Source organism: Acanthopagrus latus, chromosome 21 (genome assembly GCF_904848185.1).
Source record: "Acanthopagrus latus isolate v.2019 chromosome 21, fAcaLat1.1, whole genome shotgun sequence".
Lineage (NCBI taxonomy): Eukaryota > Metazoa > Chordata > Actinopteri > Spariformes > Sparidae > Acanthopagrus > Acanthopagrus latus.
The window spans coordinates 1,119,938-1,126,499 of NC_051059.1; the positions used below are offsets into that span (position 1 = coordinate 1,119,938).

A 6,562-nucleotide genomic window follows, 5' to 3' on the forward strand; every position below is an offset into this window, starting at 1 on the left:
TATTTTGCTAGAATGTCTTTATTTTTTTCACATTCAGATTACTTCAACAGTCATCAAACAGAAGCAATACCAGTTTTATACATGCATCAGTTCAATGTCTTTCATAATACATTACTGCAAACAGGGAACTATGACCAATTAAGGAATTCATACATGTTATTCCTACAGTTCAGAAATATTACTTCTCTGGGTTGTGGCTTTAGAGATAGTAGCTCATGTCCACAAATATAAGAGGTGGGAGTAAGTCACACAAGTTTCAAGTCTTAACCTTCAAGTCTCAATTCCATCTGCTAACACTATAGGCTTGCTCAAGATGAACAATACTTTGCCTGGAAATTGGATGAGATCAGGCAGGGGTGGTGACAGAAAGCTGCAGTCAGGCCGGATCGTTTCCAGCAGCCTTCAAAGAACATACAGGAAGTCACAGAAATACTGAAATCCTGTTAGATCCACTTGTAGGTTACCCGTAGTGTCAAAATCCTACCAATCTAAATTAAAAGAAATAGAACTACCGATTCAACTGTCCAAACGTTGTCACAGCTACATACAGGCTACACACACAGGGAGGTCCTAAGCTTACCTCAGTGATGGACATTACACTCAGGTCCAAACCATTCTGTTATTCTTTCAATAGGCTTTCTGTCACTTCAAAATAGTTGATGACCTGGATGGAATTCTTTCAATTAACATATTCCACTTCTCTGGCTGACAAACACTGTCTTGAAGGTGTAACCTGGCTCTCTTCTAATTTTTATTTATTAATCTATATGCATTTGTTTGTAATTATGTGGACGTGTGTGTGTATGGCAGTGTATTCTATTCCTAGTTCTCATCCTATCTCTCTACAAAACTAACAATCTTTGCACTTTGTAGATTTGTCAGTAGCAACTGCATTTCTGGCATTTCGCCGATATGGTGGCGGCGTGGCGCTGTATTGTAACCAGAACCAAAACTGCCAGAGATGAAGAGCGTCTGTTCATTAGATGGATAGGAAGATTACTTTATTTATCCCCGAGGGGAATTAGGTCATCATAGCAGCGATAAAATACTGAGGTAAATAAAATGCTGAGTAAAGTGGAACTCAGTGGAACTTAATTAAAAACACTCGTTTAGTGACTGAACCCAAACTACCAATGGACCCCTTTGCTAAATGATGACACTGACCTGGAAATTGGTAGAAGCTCTAGGAAGATCTGGCTTGCAGGTGTGACTGCAGCTAAGAAGATGGTAGCACAACATTAGAAACTGCCCCATGGTATTTCTCCACAACTTTTTGGACATTTCTTCCCAAGAACTATCCTCAGCACAAGGACCTTCTTCATAAATTATTCTAATTTGTCTGTGTAGCAGTGTTTAAAGCAGATGGGGAACAAGGGAGAGTGTGGGAAATAATAAAAATGTAGTTGCGAAAAAGTAATTTCATTGCATGTCTTAAATATAATATACTGCTGTCGTAACAAAAAAATTAATGACACACAAAACAAGTGAAGTGAAACACGGCTGAACGGCGTTGATTCCTCATAGATGAGCAGGATACACACTTTTCCCCCCTCTCATCCCAGCTACATCCCAGCTTACCTCAGGGCTCATGTTCATTGAGTGTTCAGCGGCACAAACTGACAGAATCAGGCCCAGCGACTTCAGTAATGCCGAACTGTAGATCAGTTAACAAGACTTAAAAGTCATCAAAAACCAGCGTTCATCTCCAAAGTTCAGAGAGGAAAGTACTTAAAAATGCTTTAACATAATACATGTCATTTTCTTCGATCATACACCTTTAATTACTGGAGCGCCTCAAATATGTTGCTTGTAAAAAAAGTGCTTGCTTGATCCAGCTGAATGCACGGTATACATGCATACAGTATGTATGTACACATGATCAGGATGGTACTACCTCCGTCTCATTTTGAGACAAGAAAATCTTGACCTATCAGTAATAAAACAGCTGGTTTTCAATACAACCCTCACCTTGTGGTCAGTGAGACCCATGCCCTGTGGGTCAAGCTCCTCTGTAATCACCAGCTCCCTCTTGCTCTGAGCTATCATGTTCGTAGCCATCTGCTACACCAGTGGAGGAGATTTGACTCTCTTTCTGAAGCCAGGCTACCCAGGCTTTAGAGCAGGTTCTGCAGTGGCTGTGGGAGACCTTTCTGGTCTGTTGCTTCAGCCTTCACCGCCTGGTCCTTAGCCTCCTGATCCAAGCTGAACACGGGATGAGAACCATAACATGGGAGAGAAATATGTGGTAAGTTACCGCTGATAACATTTGATATTTTATGGTGGACACTCTTTACTTTAGCTTTCAATCTCCTAGATCTTCTTATTCTTCGTATCCTCCTATCTTTGGTCTTGCCCTTAATAGGGATTATAAAATTATGGTGAGATTTAAGCATAATAGTATAGTGTTTCCCAAACATAGATTTATTTGGGACTGCCTGCCACAATATCAGTATTGACCACCATGTAATGATTTTTTTTTTTTTTATTACAGCAAAAAACAAAACAAAACAAAAAAAACTTAAAATACATTCAGATCATTCAATCATTAGAATAACAAAGAGTAGCATTTTCTGGAGGAGGAAACACATGTAGGTAGAGTGGGTATATCTAGCTGAGATTATGAGATTTATTCTCATAACTTCTTATGAAGTCTGAGTTACCGTCCGACTGTCATGTTGTGCACATGCAGATCCTGTAAATGAAGCGGGTCTTCATGCGTTTCTTCCATCCTGCCCAGTGTGGCTCACGGTTCATGATGGAGAACAGACTGAGCCATCTAAATTGGATTCATAGATAGATATAGTTGGTGGGTGGCAGGTTACCGATAACAACGTATTTAACTTGCAGGAGTACCGGACTGCCACAGTATTTAAACATGTCCTCGTAGACTCACAAATGTTCACTTAGCGTTCCGATGACGGACGTTAGCTTACGTCAGACAGACTTTAATAACGTGGTAAATACTAATGCTAGCCCCGCTGACTCGACATAAGGGTACATTTGGAAATGCATGTACTGCTGTAACTTAAACGATTTAGTTGTGTCAAGCTGAAGCTAGTGTTGAGCGCAAACCCTGACATCACCCACCACTGCTCTTACGCCATTAACACTTAAAAACAGGTTGCGCGTCTACGTTGCTTTGCACGCTAACGCGCTGTGATGGGCTTCATGGTGCATTCAAGCATCAAGAAATTAATCAAGTAAATAGAATATATACCATTGAAAACACCTTGGCCTTATGAGTATTCCTGAATTTACGGTGTGCTCTTGAATGCACCATCATGCCCAGCACTGTGCTTTACCGTGCAATGCAATGTAGACGCGCAACCGTTTTTAAGCCGTTGATGGCCTGACCGCAGTTCACTTGCCGTGGCTGCCGCCTGTTGGCCCAACTCATGAAGTTCAGTTCGTATCTCGTGAAGAAACTTCATATACTGACAAACAAAGTAATTACTTTACCATTAGTTTGGTGAAAGCTTAATGTGAATCATCATGGAATCAGCAGGCTTGGGAAATGAATGTTGTGACGTTATCACGAGAAATTGACGCTCTCTATACTTAAGACAGTCGCTGTGGCTCAATTCAGGGTCTGCATCCTTCGAGGGCTGCGTTTGAAGGCCAATTACATCACAATGCCGCGCGAAGGCTGTCCCAGTTCGAAGGCCCCTCCAAATGCAGCTCACAAATGCGGCCTCCTTTTACTTCTTTTTGGAGGATGCACTGCTACAATCCTTTGTGGCCTCCCATATCCCATGATTCTTTGCGCGCCCGAAAATGAGGAAAAAAAGAAAGAAAATGGCAATTTTGCATGACGTAGATCGTCACTTTTCGTGCGTGTACTGCAGAAATTGTGATATAAGGGTGGGAACGTTTGGTGACACGCTCCGAAAGCTTGACCGTCCCATTTAACAATGGTTGACGTGGCCTTTGAAGGTCTCTCCGAAGGACTCGCCTTCAAAAACTGCAAAGGCTGTGTCCTTCAAAAGATTCAGACCCTGAATTGAGACACAGCAAGCGACTTCCTGTACATTTTGCTCAAAACACAAAATGTTGCATATCTCCACAGTGGTCTGTACGCATGACATGAAACCCAGGTGACTACTTCCCCATGAGCCACTAAGGCTCTGTAAAAAAATGATAAATTTACTTTTTCAGACTCCTCCTAGGCCATTTTACAGATTTGCAGCAAACTTTGCAAGTAGCATCTGTGGACAAAGCTTGTCGAAAACTTTCACCTACGTCACACCTGGTGGCATGCTCCATTTTGATGCTTCGCCATAAAACCATTAACTCATTATAACTTCCACATACAATTTGCCATCTACTGCATATTGCTCAAAGATGTAGAGGGTCTTGCCCTGAATACACCTACACGGCACACCCCGATGGCAGCGTGCCCCAATGCGCGTGGACTGTGAGGGCCGTTCATCGCTGCTTGCAGCTTTAATTTGTTTTGTTTTTGTTTTTTCTATGATATAGCACAAAAGGACTCAAATTCAAATTTGTTTTGCAACCGCGGTGTTTGAAATGATAAATAATTGCACCAATTCTGAACCAACAACTACTCACAATTCCAGTATAATATCTGAAAGAAAACTAATATTTATTTCTAACCAATAGTGTTTTCATAGGATAACAACCAGTAACAGCATTATGACTTTGATTTGATATTCATTTTCAATAAAAAAGGTTAAGACACCACCTATGCTAGCCACAGTCAGTCCACCCTGCTGTCATTTGTGGCAAAGCAGAAGTATTCATTGCCATACCACCGAACTACATATCAGCTTCTTTTCTCATGCTGATACTTGATCTGAATTGTCTCTCTAATGTAGTATAAAGTACCTAAACAGTTTCCTTGAAAAAGTGTGAATTTAGAAATGAGTATGAAGATTACTCCTACAACTCTGAGAAGCCAAATAACTCTCTAAAACCATTGTTTTAGTCTGACAACAGCAGGAAGGAAGGACCTGTGATACCTCTGCTTCACACACTTGGATCTACGATACATCTCCTTCACACACTTGGATCTGCGATACCTCTCCTTCACACACTTGGATCTGCGATACCTCTCCTTCACACACTTGGATCTGCGATACCTCTCCTTCACACACTTGGGGTGCCAGCGATGACAGCTTGTCCATCATCCTGCTCTCTCCCACCACCTGCACTAGGTCAAGAGGGCATCCAGGATGAAGCTGGCCTTCTTGATAAGTTTACCAAGTCTCCTCCTGTCTGCTGCTGAGATGCTGCTGCTCCAGCAGACTCCATAGCAAATGGCTGATGCCACCACAGTCATAGAAAGAAGTCAGGCATGCCCCCTGCACTCCAAAGGACCTGAGCTTCCTCAGCAGATACAGTCTGTTCTGACCTTTCTTGTATGTAGCTGCGGTGTGATCAGTCCAGTCCAGTTGATTGTTCATGTGAACTCCCAGGTCCTTGTAAGATGTCACCCTCTCAATGTTCACCTGTGTACAGGGTTGTCTGTGCCTGCAGAAATCCACCACCAGCTCCTTGGTCTTCCCGGCACTGAGCTGGAGGTAGTTCTGCTGGCAACAGTCTGTAGAGTCCTTAATAAGTTCTCTGTGGGCTCTGTCGTCCCCGTCCCTGATAAGGCTAACGATAGCAGAGTCATCAGAGAACTTTTGTAGATGGCAGTGAGGGGATTGGTGGGAGAAATCTGCCGTGGACACTGCAGGACTGTTCCCTGTGGGGCTCGTGTACTGCAGACAACTGTGTCCGACACACAGTCCCAAGTCCTCACATACTGTGGCCGGTTGGTGAGGTAGTCAAGGATCCAGGACGTGAGGTGTGGGTGTGAGCTCCAGCTTGTCCCCCAAACGTGCAGGCTTTATGGTGTTGAAAGTACTGGGGAAATCAAAGAACATGATCCTCACAGTGCTTCCAGGCTTTTCCAAGTGAGACAGTGATCTGTCCAGGAGGAAGATGATGGTGTCGTCCACTCTGATGCCAGTTTGATATGCAAACTGGAGTGGGTCCATAAAAGGACCGACCAGAAGGTGGATATCAACGAGAACCAGCCGCTCCAGGGTCTTCATCAGTTGTGAAGTGAGGGCAACTGGTCTTTAGCTGTTGAATGACATGATACTGAAATTTTTCTTGATCCAACATGTCAGGTATGTAAGGTTTTTCTCCAGGTGTTCTACAGATGGATAAGTTGTACACATTTGACAGTTTGCATGTGGGGAAGGTAGGTAAGAAATGAATAAGGTCAAGAAGTTATTTCCTGAAACTTTATCATTTGTTAGTCTTTGTAAAACACTGGTGATGTATCGAAACAATTAACCAGGTCCTGTTTAACCACTAGGAAAAACTGTGTAACAGTTTGACCAACGACTGTAATGCAATGCAATGCCAAATTTGTTTTCACCTTAGGTTAGCAAAGCTTGAACTAAATGCCTAGTTTTCACATGTGGTTGGTTGTTGGTAAGTGAAAATGACGCCATCTATTTTTTCGGTAGCCTAGCATTACTGCATGTTGTGCTGTGACAAATTGCCTTAGCAGTGTTTGAGATAGGTAGTAACTTTACCAGTGTTGGGG

General features: G+C 42.7%; 1 long non-coding RNA gene across 2 annotated transcripts; it reads right to left on the minus strand.

The window, feature by feature from the left end:
- On the minus strand, window positions 1-3,725 carry LOC119011244. Of its 2 annotated transcripts, none has more exons than XR_005072147.1 (6): window positions 3,460-3,725; window positions 2,661-2,776; window positions 1,969-2,202; window positions 1,579-1,654; window positions 1,165-1,216; window positions 1-400 (listed from the first exon to the last, which is right to left on the minus strand). It is a non-coding gene; the product is annotated as an uncharacterized LOC119011244 (long non-coding RNA). The 2 variants fall into 2 exon arrangements; XR_005072146.1 differs by lacking the exon at window positions 3,460-3,725 and adding an exon at window positions 2,894-3,150.
- Window positions 3,726-6,562: the final 2,837 nt, after the last annotated feature.